Below are 21,508 nucleotides of genomic sequence, written 5' to 3' on the forward strand. Positions count from 1 at the left end.
TCCCTTTCTACATCATGAATGTTGTTATCTTTTCAAGTAGTGAGCCATGTTTTGGCACAAAATAACAGAGCAAGATGTTTAGCAGCAATTAATAGTTACACCCTTGCCTATTTGCAAAAGAACCTGGTATACTTTTAGTTCACATTAAGGTCTTCTTTATATCAGTGGTGTGACCTTTGCCAGGAAAAAAAATGCTGAGTCCTATACAACCAGTAACTGATGAGAAAGTGGAATCTTTCATTCTGCCAATTACAGACAGTAATTGCCATGTAATGAAGTTAATGTTTTGTAGAATTTACAACCTGATATTAATGGCGTTTCTTTTCCACCCTCTCTTATCCCACTTAATTTTCGCTCAGCTTTTTCACAACAAAAGAAACAGGACAATGCGTGAAGGCTCATTAATTCTATTTAGTTTTGATTTCCCCCCCTTCTTTTCTATCCACCTCCTGGAGGTGAAACAAGAGCCATGCCGTCAAGCCTTTCCTAAACTCTGGTTCACCTAAGGGTGAAAGTTACAGCCTCTGCACAGCAGCTTGCTCTCTATAAATGCTCCCCTTTCAATTTCAGCTCAGAACATCTAATGGCCATGCCATTTTATTGCCTTCTTGATCACCAATTACACCATCAAGAACAATGGGCCCAATGCTTAAATGCGTAGGCCTCAAATTTGCCTTCATTTGCCAATGTGTTCCATAGCAACACTTTCTTTGAAAGCCAGGGCCTCCTAATTACAAGGATGAAGATGGATCAGGTTTTAAGAAAGGCTCCCGATGCCAGCACAATATGCTAACCTAACTGTACTCTCCGTATGCCTACTGTATTATCCTGACCTGAGGCTGCCCTCCTAACACTCTGCCTGACCTCCTGCTTCTGAAAGGAAACCCTGCCTGCCCTCCCTATCTCTAGCCTCTCTGCAGGATTCAGGAGGGTGCTGTTGAATCCAGTGACAACAGCACCTAGGAAAAATAAATCATAAGACAGGAACTAGACAAATTGAGGAACTGCAGGGTACCAAAAGCATTTCCATGTTATTTTGTTTCACCGCTAATGGCCAAAACGAATAAATCAGGATGTGTTAACTCCAGTGTGCTTTGCAGAGCAAATGCTGAATACCGTATCTTCTTTGTTAGGAGCCGATGGCAAGGCTGAGTTACTGTCAAGGCTTGTTGCTTTACCAGGATTTTGGAGTGACTGATGATATATTGAAAGGAAACACAACTGAAAAGTATGGTAAAAAAATAGAAAGGAATAACTGGAATAAAATTGTATACAAGTTCGTAAGCTAGAGTTATGGAAATTACAGACTTTTTCCTCTTCTAAAATATATATCTTAACACATGCTTATGGTTACATATATTTGTTTGGATTAGTCAATCACCCTGATATTTTGATTTGGTTCCTTGCTGCAAAATGCCACTGGGAGGAATGTTACTATTCCAGTATTGTACATCCAATGTGTCTACTATGCACACTGTGCCATCTCCAGCCAAATCTGGTGTTTACTCATTCAGTATGGTGTGCTGACAGAAGTGTTTCACTGAAGTAAAAGGTATATTACAGACGTTCATCATCATGAAAAGGTTTATCAAATTAATTCTGGAAACATACATTCCTATTAACACAGACAGTCTCAGGCTTTGGAATGATCTATAAAACTGATGAATTTTTTTTTTGCCATGTCTTTAGTTATCCAAATTATTCTAATTGAAGTTAGTTCATATCTAACCATCTGCACGTTTTTGGTATGTAGTTAACTTTACATTCTGTGTGTGGTCCCAGAAAACATCCAGTAGCTAGTAGATATTTGCAGGATTGGGGTCTTTGTGGAAGAGGGGAAAAAAAAAAAGAAAAAACGTGGGAGCTAATTGTTACAACATAATTATGCAGTAATAAACACAATTATGCATTTACTGCAGGGGAAAGGTTCAAAATTTCATTTTCAATTTTAACTTTCATGTTTCTTATCTTTCAAGATTGTAAATTTCTAAACTTAACATTATAATGATTCTAGGCTTTGTCTTCTGATTTTCCAAATGAAATAAAACAGAAAATTCAGAGCTTCTGGGCTTGGGTAACTGACAATCATTCGATTTTCTGTTTTGTGATCACACTGCAATGATGCATAGGAATCTCCAAAGAGAAAGGAATTCTCTTTTCCTTAGGAATCACTCTATGAGCATGAAGATTTCAGATAAAATATATATATATATCCCTACAGAGAAATCTACTTAGAGATAATCTCTTATGTATTGGAAAGACTTTAGTTGCAATGCTAACTGATTGCATTTAAACAGTGTCAAAACTTTTAGTAACAGAGCAGCTTACTGGACGTTTAAACACTTCACATTTTATTATACTTTGCTTTCTCCTGCACATGCATGTGTTATTCACAATACAGACAAACCAATCATTACATTAAAAATTATAAATTAGTCAGGTTTTTTAATGACAACATATTAAAATTTGTATTTTGTAGTGACAGAAGTGTGCTTTCATTTTTCTGCACTAATAGTTGTACAGACTTTTCTACTACATTCTCAGTATTGTCATACTCTGTGCAAAAACTTTCAGACCAAAAGATAATATAACGAACATATGTGCAAATAATAAATAAATAAATAAAATACAATAAAAATTCACAGCCATTTCAGCACAGAAATAATGGAATAATGGGCAGGGTGGAAAGTGGTGGGCAGGGAGGGGAACAGACACCAGGGGAGTGAGGGTAGAAAAGAATATAAGGGCATCTTTTGAAATTAAAATGAAACACAGACAAATGTACGATGGTGTAAATTCACTGAACACAGGTCATTAGAAGCTAAAAATGAGGGATGCCATGATTCCTGTACGATGTGAGCTTTCAGAAAGTGCTCTCACTTGATGCTGTGCTATGATGGAGTCTAGCTCCCATCACACAGAAGGCAGCTGAACCAAGATATTGGAAATTCAAAATGAAACAAGATCTAAATGGGATTTTAATGCCAAATAGCCACAATTCTTAAAACACCATGAACATGTCCTGAGTGTATGGGGACATTCTTGGTTTCATTTTCTCCTGAACTCCAGTATCAGAGTAATTAGGGATGTTACCATGATTCAGAGAGACTTCATGCTGTCCTTGCAATTCCAGGACACAGAGGTACTAGACAAACATAGAAGTTGTATTTTACAGTGAGTTAAATATCCTATACTCTGAGTTTTAAAATTATCCTACAATATTCATTATTTCAATATCAGCTGAAACGAATTTTAAATAGATACATTCAGAAATATTCAAAAATTTAAAGTGCTAGTCTGTACCTGTAAGGCTAGCTCTGAGAAACAGTCTCTTTGGAAGAAGTGGTCTGGTAGGGGTTGTGCTTTGAGAACTGCAGCAAGATGGCTGCCATGAGCTAAATGAGACACCAAAATGGAGTTCAAAACATTATTGTCAGACCCAGTTTTACTGCTTACTTCTAAGGATGAGCTTCTGAGCTTTTGGATTGCTTGGCTGATGAAAATGTGAAAACATGTCTCTAAGCTAAAGGCAAACACTTTCCAAATGATGTGCCTCATTTCAGAAGTGACTGTTGAAACACTGAACTTGAATGCCAGCTATTTTAATTTGTCTACAGCCATCCCTGAGGACAGGGTGGGGCAAATAGAACCATCCTGATGCAGAACTTTCTTTCCTGAGCTACAGCTGGTGGATTGGCTCCTACATCTGTGAGTGTCAGTGCATTGGAGTGCATGGTTGAGCGAGAGAGGGAGGAAGAACACTATATTGAAAAGACAAATGCTTAAAAATTATTTCACTTGTCTGGTATGTGGTTTGGTTTTGACTTCTTTGGCTTTTTTTATCTGTAGGAATTCATCAGAAGCAATACTTTTCCATCTTCCAGGCTGCATTGATATCCGATGGAACATGCAAATATTCAGCAGCTTTCCATCACTTTGGTGTTACAGCAAGACATATGCTTTTGCACAGCTGTGATCTTCTTGGCAGAGAAAGTAAGAGTTGCATGATGACTGGCATAGTCTTTTTTATCTCCCTGTTTGTCTGTTGTTTTTCCTGGGAAAAGTGGTTACCTCAAAGTGCTGACATGGGATTTCTTTTTGCTGTGTGCTACTCAACAAAAGATTGTCGTATGAGCTCATATGAAAACACATATGGGTTCAGATATTTCCTTTGAAGGATCATGCATTTTGAAAGCACATGAACACAATGACAAAGTAAAAAAAGTCTGAAAAGAGAAATGAAAATAATCCATGGTTCAATATCTAACTAACAGGCAGTAAGCAAAGAACTTGCGTTCAATACTGGGACTGACTTTGTTCAGTAGTTTAACTAAAAACCTTTATTATAAAGCTAGGCACCCTCAGCAAATTAACAGATGATACCAAACAGGGGACAGAAATGTGGATTGAATGAATTGAACAATGGAGCTTCCTGAAGTTCAACAAGAAAGAAGATACACAGTGTTCTTTAACTGCATCCAAGATGCATCCCCATGGTTTGGGATGTTCAGACTGAATACTGGAAAAAAAAATCTTCCTGAAGAAGGAAGAGCAGCAGTAAAACATTTACACTAAAACAAAATGATCAGCGGAATGATACCCAAAGGTACAGTACAATCTTCCTCCTTGAAAGTTTTCGAAATTTGACTGGAAGCTTGGTGATCTGTCCTAATATTGGCAGTAGTCCTCCTTCAAGTGGAACTAGATAATTTACAGATGTCCTGTCCAACCATCACTTCTATGAACCTATGAAAAAGCCATGTAGATGTAGAAGAGCAGGTATGGTCCACTAAAGAGGAGAAACAGAGATTGAATAAGGAAGTTAAAACAGCACTGAAAAAGAGCTGCCATTTCTTTAAAAGCAGAAGAGAAGAGTTAGAGGAATTAGACACTGCTAGAGATGAAAAAGAGTGTGTTTTGTACACAGAGCAGTCACAAGGACAAGGGAAAACAAACCTTTATTGGCACAGGAAAGGTCTACATAAACAGAAGACTTCTCATTAAAAAGAAACTGTGAAAGCAAACAAGAAATCCATACACGATTTGCCAGGAGCAATGAGGTTGTGCATATGTACTGGGTTTACGTGGCAAGGTTTTGGTAGCAGGGGGCCATAGGGGTGGCTTCTGTGAGAAGGATCTAGAAGCTGCCCCACAGTTGGTAAGGGCCCCACTGCTGACCAGAGCTGAGCCAATAAGTGATGTTGTTTTGCGCCTCTGTGAAAGCATATTTAAGACAGGGAAAAAACAAACAAACAAACAAACAAAAAATGCTGCACCACACAGCAGCTGGGAGAGTGAGAGGAGTGAGGAACAGCCTTGCAGGCGCCAAGGTCAGTGAAGAAGGAGGGGGAGAGGTGCTCCAGGTGCCAGAGCAGGAGTCCCCTGTGGCCTGTGGTGAGGACCATAGTGAAGCAGGCTGTCCCCCTGCAGCCCATGGAGTACCACGGTGGAGCAGGGTTCCATGCTGCAGCCCGTGGAGGAGACCACACAGGAGCAGGTGATCTGGCAGGAGCTGCTGCCCGTGGGGGATCCAGGTTGGAGCAGTTTGCTCCTGAGGGATGGACCCCATGGTACAGACCCATATCTGGAATGGTTCTTGAAGAGCTGCTGCCTGTGGGAAGCCCACGCCGGATCAGCTCACCAAGGACTGCATCCCCTGGGAGGGACCCCACAGCACAGGGGACAAGGGTGACCGAGAAGGAGCGGCGGCAAAGAAGCGCTATAGACTGACCATAACCCCCGTTCCCCCGTTCCCCTGCGCTGCTCGGTGGGAGGAGGTGGAAGAGGGTGGATGGGGGGGAAGGTGCTTTTGCTTTCTTTCCTTTGTTTCTCACTTCTCTAGCTTGTTAGTAATAAGCAATAAATCTTACTATCTCCCTGTGCTGAGTCTGTTTTGCCCATCATGATAATTACAGTGCGATCTCCCTGTCCTTATCTCAACCCTTGAGGCCTTTTCATCGTATTTTCTCCCCATTCCTCTTTGAGGAGGGGGAGTGAGAGAGAGGTTGTGGTGGAGCTCGGCTGCCCACCTGAGTAAAACCACCACAGCATATGAAGCTGAAAAGGATTCTGCAAGCAGAACCTGCTGATCATTCTTTAACAGTGTCACTGTAAAGTTGTCAGTGCAGTATATGAAGGATTACTACACCAAGCTGAGGAAGATGCTCTCTAGTGATGCCTTCTGGTCTCTAAAGAAGAAGTTTGGAAATAACGATGATCAGGAGACTAATTGAGGATCAGTGCTGTGAGGAAGGCATGGAGATGTTCATTCAGAACATCCATGAAGATGGGTATGATTTTCCTCGTGACAGTCATGACAGTCACCATAGATTACAAGAATAATTTTAAAAAGAAATAGGAAAAGAAATCTGAGCTAGTCAAATGGTGTCTCTTCTCCTGGGATTAGAGAATGCTACCTAATTGAAATAGCATTAATATGGGAAACAAAGGATATCAAGAAAGAAAGTTTAAAAAAAAAAAAGCATTAATATTGATGAGAACATATTAAGTTTACCAAATCAATGAAAATACTATGTTTTCCATTGGGAAACTTATAGTAAACACTGTCATAAAATAGGCGGTAGACAAGGTTGCAAAATAGAAGATCCTAAACTACTGGTGAAAGACAAGAAACATACTGATAACTGAAACAAAAGGTATTGTATTAAAGCTGATGACACTATATCTGAGAAGAGTTAACCCTCATTTTTTTGAAATGTAACTACAGAAGAAGAAGAAGCAGAAGCAGAAGAAGCAGAAGAAGCAGAAGCAGAAGCAGCAGAAGCAGTAGCAAGAAAGAAAAGAAAGAAAAGAAAAGAAAGAAAAGAAAGGAAGAAAAAGAAAGAAAGAAAGAAAGAGAGAGAAAGAAAAGAGAAAGAAAGAGAAAGAAAAGAGAAAGAAAGAAAGAGAAAGAAAACAAAAAAAAGAAAAGAAAAGAAAAAGAAAGAAAGAAAGAAAGAAAGAAAAGAAAGAAAGAAAAGAAAAAAAGAAAGAAAGAAAGAAAGAAAGAAAGAAAGAAAGAAAGAAAAGAAAGAAAGAAAAAGAAAGAAAGAAAAAGAAAGAAAGAAAAAGAAAGAAAGAAAAAGAAAGAGAGTTTGAAATATAGTTTCAAAGTGCTCGGAGTTTACCACCTGATGTGATACCTTCCAGTATAGAAGACTGGACTTTATGATTCAGAAAGTTCTTTACTTCCTCCTTTTCCTTATTCTTATTTCACCATTGTCACCTACGACCCTTCAACTAAGATAAGTATATGTTTTGTTTTAGGGACCTGCTTGTGGTTTGTAGTAGAGCAAAGAAAGATTTAGAGCATTGATTGTAGCCAGTGGCTTCACCATAGTCTTTGGTTCTTTTCAGTGAATTAATTTGTATTGGGTTTACATGGCAAGGGTTTGGTAGCAGGGGTGCTTGCAGGGGTGGCCTCTGTGAGCAGAGCCCAGCAGCTGCCCCAATGTCAGATCAGAGCCAGCTCCAGCTGGCTCCAAAAGGGACCCACCGCTGGCTAGAGCCAAGCCACTGAGCAACGCTGGTGGGGCCTCTGGGAGAGCAGATTTAAGAAAGGGGAAAAAAAAGTAAAATGCTGGGCAACAGCAGCTGGGAGAGAAAAGTGTGAGAAAATGTGAAACAGATCTGCAGACCCCAAGGTGAGTGCAGAAGGAAGGCAGGAGGTGCTCCAGGCACGCAGCAGAAGTTCCCGTGCGGCCTGTGGAGAGGCCCCTGGTGGAGCAGGCTGTCCCCTTGCAGCCCATGGGTCCCACATGGAGCAGATATCCATGCCGCAGCCTGTGGAGGAGCCCCTGGTGGAGCAGGTGGATGTGGCCTGGAGGAGGCTGTGTCCCATATAGAGACCCTTTGTTCCTTTAGTCCTTAACTATGCAGATTTCACAGTTATGAAAATTCCCCATTAGTGCAGGAAAGCAAAAAGCCAATAGGTAAATCCTTACCAAGAATTTATGTAGGAATGGGTGCTTAGAAGGATGGATGTAGTGCTTTAAGCAAGTTAAGGCTCTTACTTACAAAGAAGTTTTATAGTTTATTATTTGAAAATGTTAATTTTATATACTAACACAACAATTCATAAGAAAGGCAATAACCCTATTGTCTTTTAATTTTCAGATTCTTTCCCCTGACTTATGGTAATTAGGATGCCTTGGTAAATTACTTAGTGCACAGAGTAGTATGGTTGGTGTTTTCAGACAGACATTTGATCAAACCTGAGTATTTTCAAGCTTTTGCAAGGAGGCAAAATCTTTCAAAGGACAGTGACCATGTTTACAAGTTAGGAATACCTGGTGAACATCCAGTGACAATTCCTGGAGGGTTTCAGAAAGTAATAAATGTCTCAAGGATAAAGATAGCCAGTTCCACAACTCAATTGCTTGCAGAGGAACCTTCAGAGAATTCTTTACCTTGTGGCATTTTTGTACATTGCTGTTTACTTAGTGTTCTGGGATGTTCCTTTAATAAAAGGCCTGTTATTATGTGGAATGAATCCCAGCATGAAGTCATATTCCTTCCTAAATAAGTGATAGCTGAACTTCATATTTTTATTTTTATTTTTATTTTTTTACTTTACAAACTCAATAATAAAATAGGCTAAGTGCACAGAGTAGCTAAATGCTAGTGATCATCATCTAAATGCATGGCATTCTTGAATAAGTTAAAGATATATAAAGCACAAGATATAAAGATATATAAAGCACAAAATGAGAAGAAAAAAAAATGGACACTCTGTTACTGGTTCCTCCAGATCACCACAGAACTGTGATTTATATGACCAGCCCTTCATTTACTGGCTATTAATATATGAAAAGGAGTTCTGAAGAAATTTATATTTGGACTCCAAACTTTTTTTTCTTTTTTTTTTAAATGACTTCATGTATGTTAAAATTTGTGTTGATTATTGAAATTTTGAATTCAGACAGTAATCTGGTACAGCTCAGTCTGCACAAACTATGGACTAAACATGTTTTTGGTATCTTAAAATAATCCTAGGAAGCCAAAATAAATGTGACATCTGCACTTTTAACTATGAATATACTGTCTAAAGCAGGATACAATGAATAAATTCAACTGAACATCATTCAACACCCTGGCTAAAACTTACCACAGAGATTTAATCAAAATCTAAATATGAGTAATTGGATGTACATCCTGAAATTTCTTGGGCTGCCAATTAAGACTCCCAACTTATTTCACAATGGGCACACATCTATGAAATGAAATATCTAAAAGAAAATCATATTCTGATAGTTATGATGTGGAATAGCCTGAGGAAATGTAAGAAAGAATATTAATAATAGCTTGCACATGAAGTTTCGATCCCAATCCAGAAAGCCGAGAAAATACTAGTTTATATTGTTGTGATCACCAATGTGATGATTAGAATAGAATAGAATAGTACAGAATGGAACAGAACAGAACAGAACAGAACAGAACAGAATAATTCAGTTAGAAGGGGCCTTCAGAGACCATCACGTCCAACTGTCTGACCACTTCAGGGCTAACAAAAAGTTAAAGTGATTTGTGGAAGAACTCTATAACTCAAAGCAAATAAGTTATAAAGTAGGTATGTAGTTTATTTTGGCGCTGGGCACATGCAGGATAGCTCCCAAAGGCATGCGCACCTTAACGCAGCAACTTGCTTTGGTTATATGCAGTAAAAAGTTACATACGCATGAAGTTTCCCAATACACCTATACATATTCATAACCTATCCCCGCTTTGTATTAAAATTAGCTCCAAGAAGTCATTTCCATAAACTCCTCCCATCTGCGCCTGCGCAGTGCCTTCTGATGGTGGTCGCCGGGGGGTCGTGGGGATGAAGTCTGATAACTCCTCTTCATCACCACTAGTTGACCCCCTGCCTTTGTACAGACTCAGCTGCTCCTTGGCTCTTGTCCAAACCACAAGGTCGGTCTCAGCTGGTTTTTGAGACAGGTTCCCCATTTTTGTCAGGAAACATCTTCTGTGAGGGGCCCCGAGACTCCCTGTTTCGGTTAATTTGCACAGTAGTAAGCAAAGACACTCAGCAATATCTATTTTAAAGCGATTAAGCAAGCCCCCATTCTTTCATTCCTGGCTTTAATAATTATGATTGTTTTATTTAGAAATCATTAATATGATTAAGCAAGCCCTCATTCTTTTATCCCTGGCTTCAAAAGCATATTCGTAAAAGTTTTAACCAAATGTCTCTAGAACACAGAAGGGCTTGGGGCATCAACCACCAATCTGGGAAGCCTATGCCAGAGTTTGACTACCCTCACAGTAAAAGCCCAACTAGAGCTGAAGCTGGCCATGTCTGTGGGAGACAATAAAAAAGTTTTTTTTAGATATGTGAACAGAAAAAGGAGAACCAAAGAAAACATAGGTCCGCTACTAGATGGGGAAGGTCTCCTCACAGACAATGACATAGGCAAAGCAGAGACAAACGTCTTCACTTCTGTCTTCAACGCTGATGATGGGCTTCGGGACCCAGGGTACCCTGAGCTGGAGGACCATGACAGTGGGAATGATAAACTCCCAACCGACCCTGAACATGTGCGGGATTTGCTGCTCCAACCAGATCCATACAAGTCCATGGGTCTGGATGGGATTCATCCCAGGGTGCTTAAAGAGCTGGCAGACGTCATTGCGGGACCTCTCTCAATTATTTTTCAATGATCTTGGGAATCTGGAGAGGTCCCATTGGACTGGAAGCTGGCAAATGTTGTGCCAATTTTCAAGAAGAGTAAGAAAGAAGACCCTAGCAATTACAGGCCTGTCAGTCTCACGTCAGTGCCTGGTAAAATTATGGAGAGGATGATCCTTGAAGTTACTGAATTGCACCTGGGGGACAATGCAGTCATTGGTCCCAGCCAACATGGGTTCATGAGGGGTAGGTCCTGCCTAACAGATTTGATTTCCTTTTATGATAAGATCACCCATCTAGTCGATCAAGGGAAACCAGCTGATGTGATCTCTTTGGACTTCAGCAAAGCTTTTGACACGGTTCCCCATAGGATCCTACTGGACAAAATGTCCAGCATACAGCTAAACAAAAACATCACACGATGGGTGAGCAATTGGCTGACGGGCAGGGCTCAAAGGGTTGTGGTAAATGGGGCCACATCTGGCTGGCGGATGGTCACTAGTGAGGTCCCTCAAGGCTCCATTTTAGGGCCAGTCCTCTTCAATGTTTTTATAAATGATTTGGATGTAGGACTAGAAGGTGTTCTGAGCAAATTTGCCGACGACACTAAACTTGGAGGAGTTGTGGACTCGGATGAGGGTGGAAAGGCCTTGCAGAGAGATCTGGACAGATTGGAGAGCTGGGCGATCATCAACCACATGAAGTTTAACAAAAGCAAGTGCCGGGTCCTGCACCTGGGACGGGGCAACCCTGGCTATACGTACAGACTGGGCGACGAGACACTGGAGAGCAGCCCTGCAGAGAGGGATCTGGGGGTTGTGGTTGACATCAAGTTGAATATGAGCCAGCAGTGTGCCCTGGCAGCCAGAAGGGCCAACTGTATCCTGGGGTGCATCAAGCACGGCATTGCTAGTCGGTCGAGGGAAGTGATTGTCCCGCTCTACTCTGCGCTGGTGCGGCCTCACCTCCAGTACTGTGTGCAGTTCTGGGCACCACAGTACAAAAAGGACATTAAACTGTTGGAGAGTGTCCAGAGGAGGGCGATGAAGATGGTGAAGGGCCTAGAGGGGAAGACATATGAGGAGTGGCTAAGGTCACTGGGCCTATTCAGCCTGGAGAAGAGGAGGCTGAGGGGGGACCTCATCGCAGTCTACAACTTCCTCGCGAGGGGGAGTGGAGGGGCAGGTGACCTATTCTCCGTAATCACCAGTGATAAGACCCGTGGGAACGGTGTCAAGCTGAGGCAGGGGAGGTTTAGGCTGGACATCAGGAAGAGGTTCTTCACCGAGAGGGTGGTCGCACACTGGAACAGGCTCCCCAGTGAAGTAGTCACTGCACCAAGCCTGTCTGAATTTAAGAAGCGATTGGACTGTGCACTTAGTCACATGGTCTAAACTTTTGGGCAGACCTGTGCAGTGTCAGGAGTTGGACTTGATGATCCTTCTGGGTCCCTTCCAGCTCGGGATATTCTATGATTCTATGATTCTATGATTCTATAATGAAATTTTTCGTAATATCCAGCCTGAACCTCCCCTGGTGAAGCTCAGTGCCATTCCCTCATGTTCTGTCATTGGTAAGGAGAAGAGACTGACTGGCACCTCCCCCTCCATTTACCCTCCTCAGGAAGTTGTAGAGAGCCATGAGGTCACCTTTTAGCCTTCTTTTCTCCCAAGTAGATAACCCAAGTGTCCCAGCCTCTTCTCATAGGGCATGCCTTCCAGCCCTTTTATCAGTTTTGTTGCCTCCTTCCCCCTGCCGCCCCAGACACTTGCAAGTACCTTAGCATCCTTTTTATATTGCGGAAAGACAAGAACTACACACTATATTCAAGGTGAGGCTGCACCAATGCTAAATATAGTGGGAGAACCATCTATTTTTAACTGCCTGGCTATGCTGTGTTTAATGCATCCCAAAATGTGGTTTGCTGTCTTCACTGCCAGGGCACACACACCTGGCTTGTGTTGAGCCTGCTGTCAACCAGCACCCTCATACCCCTTTCTGCAGAGCTGCTCTCCAGCCACTCATCTGCCAGTCTGTGCCTGTGTCCACCATTGCTCTGTCCCAAACTCAGCACTCATCATTTTCCTTTGTTGATTGCCACTGATGATTGCCTGATGCTCCAATGCATCTAGATCCCTTTGCAAGGCCTCCTGTTCTTCCAGGAAGTCAACAGTGTCTCCTGGCTTAGTGTCATCAGCAAACTTGCTGCTGATGCATTCCACTCCAGCATCCAGATCACTGATAAAAATGTTAAACAGGACTGGCCCTAGAACTGAGCCATGAGGAACACCAATAAGCCCTGGGAAACACTGCTATAACCACAAATGCCATGATATATATATTTTTTCTATTCTCTATTTTTTCGATATATTTTCTATTCTATTTTTATTTTATTTTATTTTATTGTTCTAACAGTCTTATTTCTTAATTCAGATGCCATCTGGGTTTACAGGAAATTGAGTTTATTTCTGGATCTTTAATATGAATATTATCAACCTTAGCTCAGATGTTAATGCTGAGAAATCAGCAAAAGATGCTTTAAGAACTCATCTGACAAGCAAGACATTTCCATCTGTGTTAGGGAATACAAATAGTGACTGATACACTAGACAAGTATGATATATCAATATCAGTTTTCCCAGTGTCACCTCAGGCTAGTCTAGCTGCTGACTGTTCAAGAGACATTAAGGGACAGAAAGGAAACCTCAGAATCAGAAAGTGTGGTTTATTTAGACTGTGATGTTGTTTGTTTGTTTGTTTCCATACAGAAATAGTGTCTACAGTTCTGGTATTTTACTGAGCTTCCTGCTGCAACAGTAAAGACTAAAAACTTTCTGCACCTTTAAAATGCTAATTCTATCCTAATTCTGTAGTGAAGCTACCTTTTTCAAGAAAATAATCTAACTTTAGAAGGATTACATAATCAAATGTTAGGGTACAATATAAAGGAAACAGTTATTTGATGAGTAATGTTAATTGGTCATCATTTTATTAAAAAGTGATTTTAAAACTTATTTTTGGCATAGACTGATAACAAAGAAAGCATTATTTGTACTAATATATAATTTCTGTTCATGTCATCTAAACTGTTGATTACGTAGGTTCATCAGAAACCTAAAAAATGTCATATGCTTGGATTTACAATTGAATTCATTGTTTTTGAGTTCAACCCTTGTAAATACATGAGTAGAAGACATAAAGCATATCAGGATGCTACACAAGGAAGAACTACCACAAGAATGAGGTATGCAGAGTTACATTCAAGTGTATACAATTCTTTGAACCTTTGCAAATAGTCTTTAAATTGCTGCTTAGAGTTACAGTTCATGTGGAAAAATGTGTATTGTGCCTGTGCCTTACTTACAACATTTGATAATCATAGAATCATAGAATATCCAAGTTAGAAGGGGACCCAAAAGGATCATTGAGTCCAACTCCTGGGTCCCCAAAGGACCACCGAAAAAAACAAACAAACAAGCAAACAAACAAAAAAAAATCATATGTCTGAGAGTGTTGTCCAAACGCTTCTTGAACTCTGGCAGGCTCGGTGCTGTGACCACTTCCCTGTTCCAGTACCCAACCTCCCTCTTTGTGTAAAACCTTTTCCTGATAACCAGCCTGAACCTCCCCTGTCACAGCTTCAAGCAATTACCTCGGGTCCTATCACTAGTCACCAGAGACCAGAGACTAGTCACCAGAGACCGGGGCCTGCCTCGCTGCTCCTCCTCATGAGGAAGCTGTAGACTGCAATGAGGTCAGTCATCCTCAGTCTCCTCTTCTCCAGGCTGAACAGTCCAAGTGACTTAGCTGTTCCTCATACCCCTTCCTCTCTAGACCTTTTACCATCTTTGTTGCCTTCCTTTGGACCCTCTCTAACAGTTTTATATCTTTCTTATACTGTGGCTCCCAAAACTGCACACAGTACTCGAGGTGAGGCCGTACCAGCACAGAGTACAGCAAGACAATCACTTCCCTTGACCATCTAGCAGTGCCGTGCTTGATGCACCCCAGGGTACGGTTGGCCCTCCTGGCTGCCAAGGCACACTGCTGGTTCATGTTCAGCTTGCTGTCGATCAAAATTCCCAGATCCATTTCTTCAGGGCTGCTGCTCAGCCTTTCATCCCCCAGTCTGTATGTATAACCAGGATTACCCCTTCCCTTTTGAAGAATCTGGCACTTGCTCTTGTTAAACTTAATATTATTGGTGATTGCCCAGCTCTCTAATTTGTCCAGATCTCTCTGCAAGGCCTCATCACCCTCGACAGAATCAACAGCTCCACCCAATTTGGTATCGTCCATGAACTTGCTCAAAAAAAGTTCAAAGCCTTCATCCAAATTGCTTATGAAAACTGAAGAAGACTGGTCCTCAAATGGAGCCCTGGAGAACCCGACTAGTGATAGGTCGCCAGCCTAATGTAACTGCAGTGTGGTGTTTTCCCATCCATTAAAATAAATCATTTCAGAACACGTAGCAAACAGTGTCATATTGAAAATGCTTTCAACATGATAAAAGAAGGCGGTTTTAATGCAGATCATAAAGCAGTCATGCTACATAGCAAAGGCCCCTAATGATTTCAACAATATTTTGAAACATACTTATTTAATGGTTAAACAACTGAATCCTGTTCAAATTGAAGACTCTCATACTTGGAAAACAATAGGAATGGTTAGTAAGTATGTTGCCATTGAGCTAGTGATACAGTATAGCTTTTTGTGTTGTCTGCCTTATGACAGGTTTGGTAACCATGTGATTTATGAAAGGCAAGCATGGACAATTCAGCAAGTGATAGTATTTATACTTGATGCTTAGTTCCCAATTACTTTGTTTCAAAAGTTACATTGCAGCTAGATGTACTGGAAAATGATTTCTGTTGTATAGCAGTTATGCTTGCTGAAAAGTTTCAACTTCTAATATGTTGATGCACACATCTCACACATCTTTGACTTTTTAATAGAAAATATGGGGTTATTTAATTATGAAATAACCTCTTATTCATTTCTGACATGAAAATAAGCCACAATACGAATTTATCAGTTTACATAAGCTGAACATAAATGCTGACACTGGTTTGTCTTTTATTGCTTAATATGAAGAGGTTCTTTTTGTGATATTGTGTTAGATGTGAAATGAAGTCAGCAGTTTGTTTTGTTTTGTTTTGTTTTGCTTTTCCCAATACTATTAATCAGTGCCAGGTTCCAATGACCTTTAATTGCAATATGATGTAATAGAAGTTTGTTCACCATCCTGTAATCTGAACAGTCAGTGAACTATGGTAGGTGTAAATATAATCTTTTGTGTCTTTTGAATCTTATCTCTTTTGTATCGTATGGGGTGTTACAATACATTCCTTTCAGGAAGAATAGCATCAAACGGATTAGACAAACATTGTGGAGCTTTGAACACAGAGGATCACAGTTTCCATCACATGTTCAGACATGTGCATAAGCAGTTATCGTTCTCAGCAGGACTGCTATTGAAATCTTTATATCCAAGAATGACAACATGGAATTTGACAAGTGACTGGCAGATACTTTGATATAATTTCCAAAACCATGGAAAAATATATATATATATATTACTTGTTCTAAGGTACAGGGAGAACTAAATATATAAAATCCAGCTTTGCCCAAGAATAGACTTAGCAATACAAGGTTCAGCTTAGGTGTCTGTTTTAGGTTTTATTTTTCACTAACAATTTTCAGCTTGTGTCTGTATTCACAGAAATAATATTCAATAGCTCAACATTCAGAAGTGTTATTTTCCATTTTCTAAGGAGTGATTTCCTGTATATTTTAAATTCAAAATCATTTATATGATATATATATCTATATATACAACATATATACATGTGATATATATCATGTATATATATACTATATACATGTCTATATACATGATATTTATATCATATATACAGAACAAATTTTCTGTAAATACATATCTGTATTTCTTTCTATATATAGGTGTATTCACATAAATATTCAAGAAACAATGATATTGTTCCTTACAGGGAAAACTATATAAAAGATTCTAGGTTAATGATTTCTTTATTTTATTCCAGGAAGACAAAACTAAATAATATTAAGGTGCTTAACAAATGCATGTTATATGTTCAAGAAGTATGAACTGAAACAACCCTGATATCTTAGTGGTAGCGTGTCATGGCATGATTGTTTTTCATAAGAGACTGCATCACTTGCCCATCAGACCTCTCTTGAATGACAGAATCTTATTCCAGCTGAGTCATTTTTATGTTCTTAACTATCTACTTGCTAATTTTTCTGTAACTTTCATAAAGAAAATTGAGAGATCTTTATATATTGCATGGAAAATACTTATCTTCCCACCAGTTAATAATGTCATGAGCTGAAAATGTGAATTGCCTTGCTGTATTGTAATATGAGAATTTTCCACCTTTACTTTTACACACAAAATAACATTTTGGGAAGCTATGTCATTCCAGTAAAAGATGCTAGATTATTGCTGAAAAACACAAAAACACTATATCTTGTATAGCACAGTAAACAGAACTTGGGCCACTTTATCTCCCATTTGTTTCATTTGTGATTTAGAGCATCCATCCTTATGGCCAAAGGAATAACAGAAATTCCATACCTTCCCCAAGTATCTCTTGTGACTTCCAGGAAAGTTACTGAGCAATGATGGGTGTGGAAGACGGTAGTGTTTTATGCTATGAATGGATGCTCAGCAGTGAGAAATTTATGCTGAGTTTCTATTATTGTAGAACAGAGAACAGAGTGTTAAACAGTAGGTCTAGACTAGCTGTCAGGGCATCTTTCATATCTCTTGATTGTCTATGAGGAAAGCCTAGACCAGGCTAGGCAGACTAGACTTCTATCTTCAGACAGTTAAAGTTAGGTGAGATGAATTCCATTACCAAGTGTATTTCTTCATTGTGTGGTTTGATCATGTCATAAAAAACCCTAATAAGATCACAAATGGTTGGAGTTGATAAGTAGGAGAGACAATGTAATACATCTCTCTCCATAGCTGGTTACTGCAGAAACGAGTAGGGAAATTTATTGCAGTACCTAGATTTTACCGTTGACCAGAAACCAGTCAACTTATCTCATGATTTTCTGTTTCATTTGGCCTAGCTTTGTTGCCAAAGTTCAGCAATGCTTGTATAATTACTACAAGATCCTATGCGTTAAAATAGATAAAATATGCATGATGAAGCGTACTGCAGAGAGGTCTGGGCTTCCAAGCTGGAGATGCCAAAGAAAAAGTCAGAAATAGGTTAAACAGTGAGCAATTAAATTAAAATTTTCTCATTAAGGATGTAAAGTTCAGATATTAAATTTCATCCAAATGATAAAGGGTACAGTATGCAATATACAAGAGAATTAAAAAATGACTGATGCTTACACAGTACACAAACAAATTAGCAGGATCTGACCTAAATGATAAGGGTGTTATTACACGTTAGAGTTAGATGTCATTCCCCCTAATTTAAGAGTATTCTAATTACAGTTAACCTGAAGGTTGGTTACTTTCATCTTTATCATCTTTGTGATAGTGTTAACACTGTTGTTGTGGCATCATGGAAATTGTATGCATCATAAAGATGTAGCTAATTATCATTGAACTAGTCACTTCTTATGTAAAATGAGTTTAATATTTTCAGGCCAATATTTGTGACCCATTTGTCTGATAACAACATCCATTATTGACCTGTGGCATGCCCTGTCTATCTTTCCTTTAAATTCAGTCTGACTGGCATTGCATTTTCACTTACCGGATAAAACAATTTTTTTTAATTTTTTTATTTTTTATTTTTTTAACATTTAACATCCAGGGTGTACAGAAGGGACTCTTCAAAAGGACAGAATTTTATATTCAAATCTGCCTTTGCATTTGGAATGCAAGGAATATTATGCACTGTTGGCATGAACAGGATGTGAAGATTTCTGTTAATTAAGCATCTGAAAATATATCGTTGTATTTATTTGTTATAAAAATGGGATTATGAGGACTATGTTTCCAATAAGAAAATTATTACATAACGTTTTATAAGATTGACAGTGGATTCTGCAGGATTACAGACATTTTTTGGCTCCTAAACTGTGTAAGACATTTTTAAGAATGTACAAAAAAAAAAAAAATCAAAGTCAGAGAAGCATTGAAAGCTCTCTTATCTGTTTTATTTAAGTTTGGTTAAACTCAGAATTATGTTGACTTTCAGGATACAGCATAATAAAAGTTAAAGCTTTAACACAGTATTGTCTTGAAATATTTTTCTACATCTTTCCAGAAAAAAAAAAAAAAAAAAGTATAGATGAGTACTGCTCTGTGAATACATTATTTAGTGAATTTTGTCATTTTTCATTTAATAAGTTATTCAATGACTTTTCCTCTGAGTATTTGCCTAGGTCTATAATGGATACAATACCATTCATTGAGCATATTAATCAATAAAAAATATAATAACTGAATAAGTTGTTCAATTAATATTTTCCCCTAGAATTTTCCTACTTTTATCCTTTCTTTTTTACAATGGTATTAAAAAAAAATCATAGTTTTTAAATCTAAACACAGATGCACTAGCCATGGAAAATTGATGAAATGATATAAGATTTCTTTTTTTTTTTTTTCCTGAAATTTTATTATCAAAACCTTGAATGTGAATGTAGATTGCATTTTATCTATTGCTGTCATCTAATTACAAACCAAGCCTTAATAAGTAAAGTAAAACTTGGCTGTTATAAGCAATAACAGTTGTAAAAACAGTCACAATATATGTTACCAGAAATGAAAGACTACATAAGCGTACAAGGGGATGTTCCACAGATCTCTAGTCTTATGTTCAGAAGTTGGTTTAATGTGACAGATATCAATCACACAACCAGTTGAGAAACTTATCTTTCAATATAGAATTTCTAGCTAATTTTGCAACTTAAAAAATAAATAAATATATATATAAATTTGGGAAGATTGCTGTATACAAGGAACCTTTCACTAACAAATGTGTCATTAGCATGTAGTGTTTAAAGTCTTTGATTAACTGAAACATTAAGGTCTACTACTTTTACCTCAGGGACTCAGTCTGTTCAGCTGGTCATTAACTGCCCTGTAAATTAATTAAAGGTTAAACATTACGGTTAAGTTAATAAAAAACTTTAAGAAAAAATATGTTGATAATGCAGTGTGAAATATCTTTTTGATAAAACTCCATACCTTTCAACCAAGAGCCATGTCCTTTAAAAGGAGACACTAAAGAGCTCAGCAGAAAAAAATAGGAAGCCAGAAACACCAAGTAACGTTGCATTAATTTAATAGTGCAAATAATCTTCTCTGGAGTTTCAGCTTCACAGGGCAGCACTTGTGGAACTCACTTCTAGGCCTTCACACTAGAGGCCTTGATGGCCTCTCTTATAATTCCAACCTGCATTTTCTTAGGTCAATTTATTCACAAGATAACACTGTTCATTTCTGAGTTTAAAAAGCTCTTCTCTGTCCCTGATTTATTTCTGTCTTGATGAATAAACAAGGACAATGAAAACACAGAGAGCAATATATTATTTTTCATCCTTTATTTTATCAAGGAAAACAAGTAAGCTTTTAGCGTCTTTCATGTTCTTGCTGGAAAGTTGTAATGTAATCAAAAGTATGCATTTTATACATAGCAGGTCTAACCATGAATAAGGTATCCTTAATCTGACTATCATCTATGATAAAGAGCAAAAAGTCAGTGCCCTGCCCCAAGGCACTAAGATTCAGAGATATCATTCTATGTTTGAGATTTTTTTTTCTTTCTGGAAAATTATGTATATAACCTGAATTAAAGAATTTGCACATTAATTTTGCTGCCAGTCTGTAAACACTGATGTTGAAAGAGTCCTTCCTCTGGTCCTTCGAACTTAGAATTCAAAGCCTCAGTACAACATTTTATTTTAACAATGTACTTTGTCATAATTGGATTCCATGGCTAAGCTTTTACACTTCATGCTTTCAGAATCTTCTGTGATAGAGCTTTATCTCCCCAGTCATGTTTTTGCCCAACAGGTATCAGGCAAGGAAAGATGTGTTGATTCCTGCATCGTACAAGCAAGGCCTTTGACAAAAGGCAGTATCTCCATGATTAGCAAATTACATAGATCTATCTGTCTTCACCTTTCCAGCTAGCTCCCTGACTTGCTTTCATATATACAAAAAAAAAAAAAAAAAAAAAAGTTTTGCAACCAATTTAGAAGAAATAAGTAAGAATGGCTCTGTTATTATAACAAGCTTTCACAGAGTAGTTGAGTGCAAACTCTTAGTGAAAACCTGGTTTAAGTCAGTAAAACTTGGCAGACACTATTAGATTTTCATTCGCTATCATCAAAACTTCCTATGAAATATTGTGTGTGGTAACTACAGGAATTTTAAGCCTTTCATGGAAGCAGCAAGCCTTTTTGGAATCAGGATGATATAGGAGATAAATATTACAACACTTTCCTTAATAACATCATGAGCCAGAAAAATTACATACAAAGAAAATGTTGATATTTATACAAAAATCACAAGCAGTGAGGCATCTATCTTTCATATTTAATAAAGATTTTCCCAGTCAGCTGCAGCAGATGATAAGTATAATATCTTTAAATGGTTAATCCAAGGATCATGGCTCAAGTGCTGTATATGGTTAGGAGCAAGGAAAGCTGTTAGTAGCCTCAGTGTGCATTTCATAAATCCAATGATTTTTTATTATTATTATTATTATTTCTTTTTTCTTTCCTTTTTTTTTTTTTTTCCTTTTTGTTTTGGCTTTCTACTATATCTTAAATGCTTTATTTTTCAGAGGAGAGATAAGACTTAGTTCTTCACATAAAACTACAGCTTAGCCATTACTTAGTCTTTCTCTGTTAAGGAAAAGG

This window comes from Cygnus atratus, chromosome 2 (assembly GCF_013377495.2).
Source record: "Cygnus atratus isolate AKBS03 ecotype Queensland, Australia chromosome 2, CAtr_DNAZoo_HiC_assembly, whole genome shotgun sequence".
Lineage (NCBI taxonomy): Eukaryota > Metazoa > Chordata > Aves > Anseriformes > Anatidae > Cygnus > Cygnus atratus.